Genomic DNA, 12,564 nt, shown 5'->3' on the forward strand with positions numbered 1-12,564 from the left:
TTAAATATCAGCTAGGCTTAAGATACTACTGAAACAAGCTCCCCTTCTAGAGGAAAACAAAATCATAACCAAAAGCCAACATGGGTTTGTCAAGAATAGATTATGCCAGATAAATCTTATAGCATTTTTTTTGACTAGAGAAATACTAGTGGAGATAATTTACTTGGACTTCAGTAAGGCATTTGATACTTAATAAGATAGAAAAATGGGTAAGACAGCATCACCACCAGATGGATTTGTAACTGGCTGACCAACAGTACTCAATGTGTAGTCCTCAATGTAACTGCTTCAACATGGAGGGAAATATGCAGTGGATTACCCCAAGGCTCTGTTTTAGGTCCAGTACTCTTCAAGATCTTCACCAATGACTTAGGCAAGGGGACAGAAGGGGAACTCATCAAATTTGTAGATGACACCAAGCTGGCAAGAATAGTCAACACTCCAGAAGAAGGATCTGGATAGATTGGAACACTGGGCCCTATCTAACAAAATTCAATTCAATGTAAAAAAAAAGTAATGTTTTACATTTAGGCAAGAAAAACCAAATGCACAGGTATAGAATAGGTGGTACCTGACTCAACAGTAGTAATTGAGAGATAACCTGGAGTCCTAGTGGACAATCACTTAAATATGAGCCAGCAGTGTACTGTACTTGCCAACAAAGCCAATGCAGCCTTAGGCTGTATTAATACAGTAAAGGGATAGAATCAAGATCACTTGAAGTGTTAATATCACTTTCTAATGCTTTGAGAAGACAGTTGGAATATTGTATCCAGTTTTGATTGCCACAATATAAAAAAGATGTTGAGACTCTCAAAAGAGTGCAGAGAAGAGCAACAAAGATGATTAGGGGACTGAAGGGTAAAACACATGGAGAACGGTTGCAGAAACTGGGTATGTCTACCCTAATGAAAAGAAGGAATGGGGTGACATGATAGCAGTGTTCCAATATTTGAGGACTGACACAAAGAAGAAGAAGGCAACCTCTTCTCCAAAACATCTGAAAGCAGGACAATAAGCAATGGATGGAAACTAATCAAGGAGAGAAGAAACCTAGAACTAAGGAGAAATTTTCTAACTGTTAGAACAAAAGATCAGTGGAACAACTTGCCTCCAGAGGTTGTGGATGCTCCAACACTCGAGATTGTGTAGAAGGAGAAGTTGGACAGCCTATTATCTGGCATGGCATATTTTTCCTGCCTGAGCAGGGGGTTGGACTAGAAGACCTCTAAGGACCCTTCCAACTCTGTTATTCTGTTCCATCCACTCTGTGAAGCTCTTTGAGCCATACAAGATACACCAGTAACTTATATCAGTCTCCAAGGCCACATGTTGCCTTCCTGGCCTTCCTCCCAAATGAAACCCATTACATGAGGTCTTTTCTTCAGTCAGCCTAAAGGTGCGGGAGATGCTGCTCCCATACTACATTGGCCTATGGGGCAGAAGCCTATTGTATGAAGAAACCCTGCTTGCTTCAGGCATCCCCTAAAAAGCTCTATCTGAGCTCTCTCTTCTCTGGAGAGTTGGCAGTACAGAAAGAACCTTTTCAACATAAATAGAGAAGGGAAATACCATATCACCATAGAAGAACATTCTGTCTGGAATGCTTTTGGAAAGGACCGTAGCTTTATTTATTTATTAAAAGAAAAAGAAAAGCCTTTTTTGTCCAAGACAGAACAAGCACTAAATCCCAGACAAAAACTTTAATCAATTGTTAAAATTGGGGAATGGTGGTGGTGGTAAGAAGAAAGTACAAGGGGGAAAAATGATAGTCCTCTAAGAATGAAGGCTGAAAGGCATCAAAATGTGTAGAAACTATGCAAACAAAAATCTGTAGGCAAGCTCAGGCAAAGAAAACCAAACAGTTATTAGAGAACCTGCACACGCCTGTTACCATCCATGTGAAGCCAATCAAGGGCATAAGAGCCGAGGTGGCACAGTAGTTAGAGTGCAGTACTGCAGGCCACTTCAGCTGACTGCTAGCTGCAGTTCGGCAATTCAAATCTCACCGGCTCAAGGTTGACTCAGCTTCCATCTTTCCTAGGTGGGTAAAATGAGGACCCAGATTGTTGGGGGCAATAGGCTGACTCTGTAAAGTGGGCTATGAAAGCACTATGAAATGGTATATAAGTCTAAGTGCTATTGCTAAGTGCTATTGTTATTCTTGGAGAAAACCAGTTCTATGAAGAAGCAGCTTAGTTAAAATGAGTAGAGATCCAAAAACACAGGCAGCAGGTCAGCACACCCAGCTCCAGTAAAACTGTTCAAATGTAAGGCTCCAGTCTAAGGCAGCCTAAGGACAATCTACCCTGTGACTTAGGCAGTAGTCTAGATTGAGATGTCCAATCTTGGCAACTTTAAGCAAAGCTGGATGGGGAATTCTGGGAGTTGAAGTCTGCCAGGCTTAAATTTGCCAAGGTTGGACAGCCCTGGTCTACGTACTTGAACACAAGCTACTTTAAAAGAGATGCAGGTCGTTCTCAACTCACAACAGTTCATTTAGTGACTAAAGTTACAACAGCACTGAAAAAAGTGACTTATGACAGTTTTTCACACCTACAACCGTTGCAGCATCTCCATGGGCATGAGGTCAAAATTCAGATGCATAACAACTGATTCATACTTACAACAGTCCTGGGGATTGTGCAATCATCTTTTGTAACCTTTTGAGAAACAAAGTCAATGGGGAAGCAAGATTCACTGAACAACTGTGTTGCTAACTTAACCACTGCAATGATTTGCCTAATGACTATGGCAAGAAAGATTGTCAAATGGAGCAAAAGTCCCTTAACAAATGTTTCACTTAGCAACATACATTTGGTTGTGGCAAACCTATGGCATGCGTGCCAAAAGTGGCATGTAGTGCCATCTCTCCGGGCATGCGAGCCGCTGCCTGTTGCTTTTCTGGGTTCTGGAGCACCAGCCAGCTGGTCTTCACCATGCTGGGAAGATGACCTTCCAGTTTCCGGCACATGCATACACACTGGCCACTAAGCCTCTTGGATTTTGGTGCGCATGCGCACACGAAGGCCAGGTGTCTGGTGAGCATGCTCGTGCCAGACACCAGAAGATCATGTTCCTGGCACGCGCATGCACAGTGGGTGGGTGCTCTTCCAGTTTCCAGCACGCATGCAAGCACTCCCGTTTCAGCACATGGTGCCAGAAAGTTCACCAACACTGACCTATACAGAGATCTGCCCATATCTAGCCATATTTAGAGGACTATGAGAACTGGCCCTCAGCCTTGCACTTTAGCCTAGTACCAGAGCCAAGTCAGAGCAAATGCATTTAAATCCAAGCCTGGGCTGCTGGGGTTCCTGAGATCACATATTATACTTTTATCTTCTATTTGAAGAACTGTCAGGGAACAGTTTCTGCTAAAAGTGAACTCTGAGTCCAATTAATTGATAAAAGTAAAGATTACAGAAACACTTTGTTTAAAAGCATGGTTTGTTAAACCAGAAATTATAGCCTGGCATTTACATGTAACGCTAAGCTTCAATTGAAAGGTTTTTATTTAGTGCTAAGCCAGAAACACATCAACTTTGTTCTCATATGGCGTGCAGTATTGATCTAGCCATTATGAAGGAAAGACAATGAAATTGCCAATTAATCTCTGGTCCCTAGACAGTAACAAGTCACAGGTTTACAGAGTTCCACTAAACTGTAATGGATTTTACACTACCATTGGATCAAAATTTACACTTGAATGAATGAGTAATACAAGCATTATACGGAAACAGTAGCGTTACGACTATTTTGGCAATGAAAAAAATGGCCAATTTAGGACAGTATTTGTGTTCAAGCAGACAGGTCTGAGTATAATCCTGTGGACCAAAGGCCACCGGCTGGCATCCTGACATTTACAGTACTGCTGGCCTGGGTTATGTAGAAGTATCATATAGTCATTTTGGGTATTGTAGCTGCTGGTATTGAGTTATTCCTGTTGAAGAATAATCCACATCCATTTGAAGCCCTTGCAACTTACAAAAGTCCAAGCTCAATTTCAACTTAGTGCAACCCTTCAAATGCTTTATAGAGTTGATAGAGGTTGGCCCACAACATCTGAAGGACATTAAGTTGCCCACCACTGTTCTAAACAGGGCTCATTCAAGAAAAACGTGAACTGAAATGCTAGGCCTTGCCAATGTTCCCAATTTGCTTACCCGAAGGAGTTTACATCCTGGTTATTCTTGAGTATAATAAAATTCAAAAAGATTAAGGCTGAACAACTACAAAGAACAAAACGATAAAATAAGGATGTGGCATTTCTCCATGTGCTACAAATTTCCCTTCAAAGTCTGGGTTGTATATATAGAGAAAAACAATTATTTTTATGATCCCCAAAACAACACAGTTCCATTGCACTAAGGTAGTCAATAAAATCTCTCATTAAAAGAGACTTCTACGTGGCACATGTCTGAACATGTACTCTTGCAGGAGAGAAGAATATTTATTTATTTCTACTTTGAAATAGAAATAAAGAATAGTATATATCATCAGAATAGTATATTTTATCTACTTTCTCTTAAGCTCTAGAAGCAAAAAAATATAGATGTCCTATTTTCTCTTATTTCCACTGTAATCCTGTTGTTTCTGTTTTAATCATGAGTAGAAATACTTGAAAATATCATTTTAATTATTATGTCTTTACAAATCAGTCCTGATTTGATCAGAATTGGCTATCTGAGGTTCAAATAAAACATCCAAAAAAAAAAAAAAAAACCCCACCATGGGTTTGTCTCTTCAGATTTAAGGCCAATATATTTGATTCAATGACTTTAGGATGGTCCAGAAGTTGAGGAATCATCAAAATGGCTGCAGTTTATTTAGTTTGCATTAGATTATGTGAAAATATCAAGGATATTAATTCTGTAGCATTTGGAAATACCACCCGCCCTTTACCTATTATATAGCAGATAAAGTTGAGCTGAGGAAAAGACACTTCCAAATTACTTGGCAAAATGTCTAAATTGTGCTGATTCAAGCGAAATGAAAGAATCATACCACTAGTGTAAAATAAAAGAAATGCCAAAAACTATTAAAAAACAACTTTGAATTCTTCTGGTTGTTTTTTGAGGTTCAAGTGTGCCATTACACTTAAAAATGCTCACTGGTTTGCCTCTATTAAGCAATAGCTTAATAGCTTAATAAGCAATAACCGCAATGGCTCAGTGACTAAGATGCTGAGCTTGTCGATCAGAAAGATCAGTAGTTCGGTGGTTCGAATCCCGAGCGCTGTGTAACAGAGTGAGCACTCATTATTTGTGCCACCTCCTGCCCTAGCAGTTTGAAAGCACGTAAAAAATGCAAGTAGAAAAATAGGGACAATCTTTGATGGGAAGATAACAACATTCCAGGCGCCTTCAGCATTTAGTCATGCCGGCCATAGGACCATGGAGACGTCATCTGTCAGTGCTGGCTGTTCAGCTTTGGAACGGAGATGAGCACTGCCCCCTAGAGTTGGGAATGACTAGCACATATGTATGAGGGGAACCTTTACCTTTATCCTTAAGCAATATCTCTTTACTAACCGGTCATCAGATTTTGTGAGATTTCAGAAAAACTGGCACACTCGGCTCTTCCTGCTACAAATGCCTTAATCACTGTCTCGGGCGAGAGGGAGGTACAAAACACCTAACAGAACTTGGCACATTAGCAAAATTGTCACTTGCTGCCAACATTCTAGGTTAGTTGTTTACTTAGCAGGAGGAGGCTGGCACAATGAGATAAAATAATGGACAGAACCACAGAGAAAGTAGTTGACATAGAAAAAGTGACAGAAGAAAGATTGCTTTCTAAAAAGCAGGAAAAGTTGATACCAGCACATATAAATATTAATCTGGCACCCTTTCCCTCATTATACTGAAGGAAGTTAACACACACTCCTCTACTAGAAAAAGGAAATATGCTAGGCAATATTAAAAAGGCAGAATATTATATTTCCCTAGATGAGATATGGAGAAACATGTTTTTAGCAGAAAAAAGACTCACTCTTAGCAGCCCCCTCCCCTTGTCAATGGGTTATTAAGGCCTGAGCCATGCTGTTCTACATAACAGACATCTACCCCCTTCAGGCAGAGCCATTACTTTGCCCTTCATTGCACCACCCACCAAGTTTCAACCAAACCTAGCACACAGACAACCTAAAAAGCTAGCTATGACCTCTGGCAGCAACCAATCAGGATACTCTTCCTGTGTCCCAGGAAGTTCAAAGCCCAGAGAGGGCATGAAACCCAGCGGCTCTCCGCACCTCTTTCTTTTTCACTCAGGAGCAATAAGGCATGTGATCCTGTTCGCCATTAAACCATCTTTCCAAACAGCCTCCATGTTTCCAGTGTCTTTTTCCCCACTTGGAACTGAACCCAGTTGGACATTTCTTCCAACAATACTGACTGGTCTGGTTAGCTTTTAGCCTTATAGCCAGAGTACCCAGTCCGTGGCTCCCAGTTATGTCAGCAGAATCAGCAGAAAAGCATGGCATTCCATGAAACAAGTGATGGCTTCTGGTCGACCACATTAAAAAAAAAGAGAAGCAAGAAAATCAACCCCAAGGCAATGTCGGCTTTGCGGCTGCAGAAGAATTCTGAGAGGCAGAGGTGGTGGTGGTAGGGGAGAAACAGTGGTGGGTTTCAAACATTTTTAGAACCTCTTCTGTAGGTGTGGCCTGCTTTGTGGGAGTGACTTGCTGGCCATGTGACCAGGTAGGAGTGGCTTGCAACTGTGTGACCGGGTGGGAGTGGTTTGCAGCGTGGCCAACTTGTAAAATATGGTGAAACTCACTTAACAACGTTCTTGCTTAGCAACCAAAATGTTGGCTCAGAAACTCTGGCATTTGAAGCACGCAAGTCTTAAAGCTGTCAGGTTATAAGACCCTTGCACCCCTAACCCTTTAGAAAAAAACCCCAGGGGTGTTCAAACTTGGCAGCTTTAAGACTTGTGGACTTCAACTCCAAGAATTCCTCCTCTCGCTCTTCATTTTGATGATGTGTGGACGTGCAGGGGGAGGGAGCTGGAACCGGTTCTAAACGGCACTGTAGATTTGTGGAACCTCTTCTATAGAAGCTGTTAGAACTGGCAGGAACCCATCCCTGGGGAGAAACCACTGCATGGTCCAGCTGCCCCCCATTCCAGCATTACCCATATATCAGGGGTGGGTTGCTACCGGCATTACTGCCAGTTCGGTGTGCAAAAGAATTTGTGTGCACATGCTTGTTTTGTTCGGGCGTGCACCAAATGTGTGCTCTGCGCATGTGCACATTTACACCCAAAAAGGTCTGTGCATGCACATAACATTAGAAAAGGGGAGGATTACATTTCTGCAATGGAGATTGTTCTGCGCATGCACAGAAACAAAAATCAACATGGTGTCACCGACAATAGAAATGGTTCAGGTGTGCGGGCGGCTGTGTTACTACCTACTCCGCCGAATTGGTCCGAACCAATAGGAACCCACCTCTGCCATATATGGAAGTGAAGTTGCAATGCTCAGGATATCTGTAACAAACTGGCCAAAGAAGAAAAATCTTGAAAAGATGAGAGCTTTGTTATTGATGTAGCAATAAGATGAGGACTCCAGCAGCACCTTTCTCAACAACAACAACAAAGAGGCTGCAGTTCACAAAAACGTATGCTGTTTCATAATTGTTTTTTAACTCAGAAAAGGTGTTATTGGGTTCTTTCCGGAAAAAAAACCCCTGGAATCAGTAAACAGCCTTCAAAGGCTATGAAACACTTTGAAGCCACATGATTTAGTTTGTGCTAAAAGTAAGCCTAGTCTTTGACTGACAGCACTGCTCTGTGGAGAAATTTAGTCAAAGGATCCACTTTAGCAATTCTCTTAGTACTTTCATACTTCAGCTGTTGAAAATTTATGTGCCACATAGTTCATTCTATTCTATTGTGATCGATTTAAATTATGAAGCAGAAGTAAAACGCTTCGCCGTATGAATACTTGTAGATTCGGTACAGGATGTATGAAAAGCACATTTCAAGAGTAAGAGACCTTAAAATCTTTTCCCCTTATGTACAATTTAGGAATACAATTGGGCCTTAGCCTCGAACCATATAGTTCATTCACACAGTATCTGACACCTGGAATGATAGAATAAAAAGGACAAATTGGTGGCAGGCGGAAAGACATTTATCAAAATAACGTGTGTGCATCAGAGGTGGGTTTCAAAAATTTTTAGAACCTCTTCTGTAGGTGTGGCCTGCTTTGTGGGAGTGTCTTGCCAGTCATGTGACCGGGTGGGAGTGGCTTGGCAGCCATGTGATTGAGTGGGACTGGCTTGGCAGCCATGTGACTGGTGGGCGTGGCCAACTTGTAAAATGTGGTGAAACTCATTCTTGCTTAGCAACCAAAATGTTAGCTCAGAAACTCTGGCATTTGAAGCACGGAAGTCTTAGAGGGACCCTTGTCCCTCTAACCCTTTAGAAAAAAAACACCAGGAGTGTTCAAACTTGACAGCTTTAAGACTTTAAGGTTTAGATAGGACTCTTAGAGGCGGGCGGGGCGATTGGTGAGCCAGCCAATCAGTGAGTGGTGGGCAGGGCAAGCATGGTGCGGACAGGCGGGGGAGGGAACTGGAACCGGTTCTAAATGGCACGGTAGATTTGGGAAACCTCTTCTATAGAAGCGGTTAGAACTGGCAGGAACCCACGCCTGGTGTGCATGTACTGTATATTTTTCAACAGAAGAAAAAATTGAAATTTCTCAAGTTCTTCATGCTTTCCTGGAAAGAAACATAGAAACCTTTAAAATGGCTTGGGAGCATGATAAACTCTGCCATTAAAAATTGTGCAAACCTCAATATCAACATTCTTATCTTCCTTGCATATTACACATTGCCTTTTAATCAAAGGATCAGCTCCCTGGGAAGGAACTTGCAGTTTTAACATTAGAAAGATGCCCCAAGCAATACTTTTGCTTTCCTCGGTGTTGTGTTTTAATTGCTTGCACGTTGCAAAATAATTTTTCCACCCTTTTGTTCTTTAATGAAGCAAGAAACTAAAAGGGGAGTCTAGTAAACTGTGTTTAGGCAAATGTTAAGTTCATTAAGAACAACAGGAAATCTTAGACTTGTCTGCAAATACGATGAAAGAATTTAATCTAAGCTTTGACATTCAAGTTTAATGGGGTGTGATTGAAGATCGAGGAGCTAATGAAGAATAGACAACATCCCTGGAAATTAACCCTCCTTCAAGATCTTTGGATATAATTTCTCACAAAGCACATATTAATACATGTATTCTTATCTCACAAATCTCAGTTAAATCCAAAATCCACACCTTAACTTTCAATTTAATATGATTTTTTTATCCAATGAAAACATTGAAATAATGGATGTGTTAGTGTGAGTTTAATTTGGGAGGGGTTTTTTTGAATACTCTGTTGAACTCTGTGTGTGTTTGTGTTTGTGTGTGTGTATGTGTGTGTGTTTACACTACATTTCTTAAATTCCCCTATCAAAATGGAAGGAAAAAAAATCTACCTACCACATTTTTCGGAGTATAAGATGCACCTTTTTCCTCTCAAAAAAAGAGGGTGAAAATCTGGGTGTGTCTTATACATTGAATACAGCATGTTTGGCCTACTGAAACCCCATCCCCTTTGCAAAAATGGACATGCAGAGGGTTTGGGAGGCTTGCAAAGTGCTTCTGGGGGCTGGGGAGGACAAAAATGAGCAAAAAACAGGCTGTTTTTCCCTCCAACCCCTAGGAGCATTCTACAAGCATCCCAAAGCCTCTACATGCCCCGCTTTTTTTTGCAAAAAATGAGGCGTGCAGAGGGTTTGGGAGTCCTGCAGAGTTCAAAACCTTTTTAAAACAAATTTACCTCTTCAAAATCATGGTGTGTCATACTCCTTTGCATTTTATAGTCTGATAAATACGATATTTTCAACAAAAAAGTAATAATAATTCTTTGATGATCCAGCTGAGTGACTGAATGCTTGTTTTGCATAACAGAGATCCTTGATTATATATGTGGAATCCCCAGGCAGATAGGAAAAACCTCCTTGAAACCTCAAGAAGTGTCTTGGTCCAAGCAATGAGAACAGATGTGCACCACCTGAACCTCCAGGACTCCTAAGAGCTCCTAAGAGGGTACATTGCCCAGAACTGCTATAAAAGCTTGGATCAAGTTGTATCTTTAATAGCACAGCATGAAAAAAAATCATTATATACATGGCAGCTGTATTAATTTAAATAAAAGATAGTTTTGCCCCTGGTGCTGCCCTCCCCTTTTTTGTTCTGATCTGCCTTTTTTGGGGGGGGGTGAAGTGTCCCCTAGGGCACCACTCAAGGCCAAGTTGGTCCTCAGGTACAGTAAGAGAAAAAAAAGGAGTGAACTCTTGAGCTAGATAGATCAATAATCCAAAACAGCAGGACTAACCTTTCCTGAATAGCTGTATAGAAAGTTCTCTACAACTGTTTGTTATTTCATATCCATTTTATATTCTTCTTCCCAAGTTAGTTGCAGTTCTTTCAGCCAATTTCAACCAAGTGAGTTTTTTTAAAAAATTTGTTCATTATTTCTAAGTGACCTTATCATTGGCATGGATCTCCTTGTATAAATCCAAAAATGTTATTCTGATTTTACCAAAGACCAATTCAAATGTTCCTTCTGAACAGGAGTGAGAAATTTTTGAAGCAAGTTCCCGTCCTCGAACTTCTCATCTGCCTCAATTTGAATGAATAAATTTATAGGTAGAGACCCCACCCACCCACTTTTCACAGTCTCTTTCTGTTGCTCCACTCTGGGAGGAGGTTTCAAAGTATTCTTTGCAGAAGTATTTCTACAGAATCTACCAGATTCTTTAACAGCTTTGTTCCCTATGCCATCCATTTGGTAAACTCACAAGATTTGTTTTTCTCACCATGTAAATGTATACATCAGAACTAGACTGTGATATTTCTCTGTGTCCTATAATAATGTATGTGGTATGTGGGCATATGAAGGATGTACATTTAAAGTGATAATAAAGTTTTTCTAAGGCTACAGGTAACTCCTAATCACAGTTGCTTGAGTTTTAGTCTTTGAACGCCTTCCTCTATTCAGTCAGGCCTTCTGACACTTAATCAAGAACATAGATGACATAATTCTTCTATTCATAAGGAGTTTTGACTTCTATTCCAATAAATGGAACCATGAAATTCTTGAACTTCTTATTATGGTGTTTCTCAACCTTGGCAACTTCCCATGAATTTCAACTCCCAGAATTCCCAGCCAACATGCAGGCTTGGGATGCTGGCTAAGAAAGTCTGGGAGTTGAAATGAATACACTACATCTTAAAGCTGCCAAGGTTGAGGCACACTGCCTATTTCTTAGTTTGGTGAAATGAGATTCAACAAGGAGTGTTTGCAGCCCAGGTACTATAGCTCTAACTTTCTCTCACCTTCAGCAAAAATGATACTAGGATATAACAAAGCAAACTTATAAACAATGACATCATGAAATGGAAACTAAAATGCAAAATGTTGCACCTGCTCTTAAACCATAGAAGTAACAGTGATAGAAAGAATATATGTTTGCATTATAAGAGTGGAAAAGGGAGATAATTCAATCAACAGAAAGCTACAATATTTGATTCTGTTCTTACAACCAAATTGGATGCAACATGTAATCAACAATCATTTCAAAGTGTGGAAGGAAATAAGTATTTCTCAACAGTCAGCTGAACCCAATGGTAGCACTACAAGGCCAGAGCAGGATGTAGAAGAAGAGCTTGATTACTTTCCAAAATGTGTAGAGACCTTTCTTGTATCTGAAAGGATAAATAACAGCATTTATTTCTCACTTTGCTGATATTTGGAGTTTTGCTTTTCCACCTCAGAAATAGGCATCTGCTCAGGGGTGGGCTTCAAAAATTGCAGCAATGGGTTCGCTGTCCTGATGCTGGGTGGGCGTGTCCATGGTAGGCGTGACCTAGTCAGCCTCCTGCACCACGGGGAGGGGCATTTTTTGCCCACCCTAGGCTCTGAAAGCTTTCCTCGAGCCTCCAGATGGGCGAAAACTGCTTCCTCTGGGCTCCAGAGGCCCTCTGGAGGCCAGAAACAGGCCCATTTCCGGACTTTCGTAACTTCCAGTAGGTCTATTTTTTGCCTTTCCTAGGCTCTGGAGGCTTTTTTTGAGCCTCCAGGAGGGCAAACACTGCTTCCTCCGGGTTCCAGATACCCTCCAAAGGCCAGAAATAGGCCTGTTTCTGGACATTCTATCCTATTTATGTTTTTGTTAAATTTATTCACTACCCTCCCCCAGGAGCTCAAGCCTATATGCATAGCATTTATATCTCCAGTATTTTCTACATCATGAAGTGAGCTAAATTTGGCCTGAGAGATGATGACTTGCCCAGTCATTCAGTGAGCTCTGTGGGAGAAGATAGATTTGAAAGAGGTTCCATGGAACTTCTGAACTTCCAGTAGGCCCGTAGAGCCTCCACGCCGGCCCTACACTTACGTGGCATGATGAATGGGCATGGCCAGCCAGGGGTGACATTTGGGTGTTCGCCAAACTGGGCAGAATCCTAGCTAGAGAATCCCCCGAACCTGTGCAAAACCCA

Source organism: Thamnophis sirtalis, unplaced genomic scaffold (genome assembly GCF_051295495.1).
Source record: "Thamnophis sirtalis isolate CommonGarterSnake01/CBP01778 unplaced genomic scaffold, rThaSir2_p1.2 scaffold_5, whole genome shotgun sequence".
In the NCBI taxonomy this organism is placed as follows: Eukaryota; Metazoa; Chordata; class Lepidosauria; order Squamata; family Natricidae; genus Thamnophis; species Thamnophis sirtalis.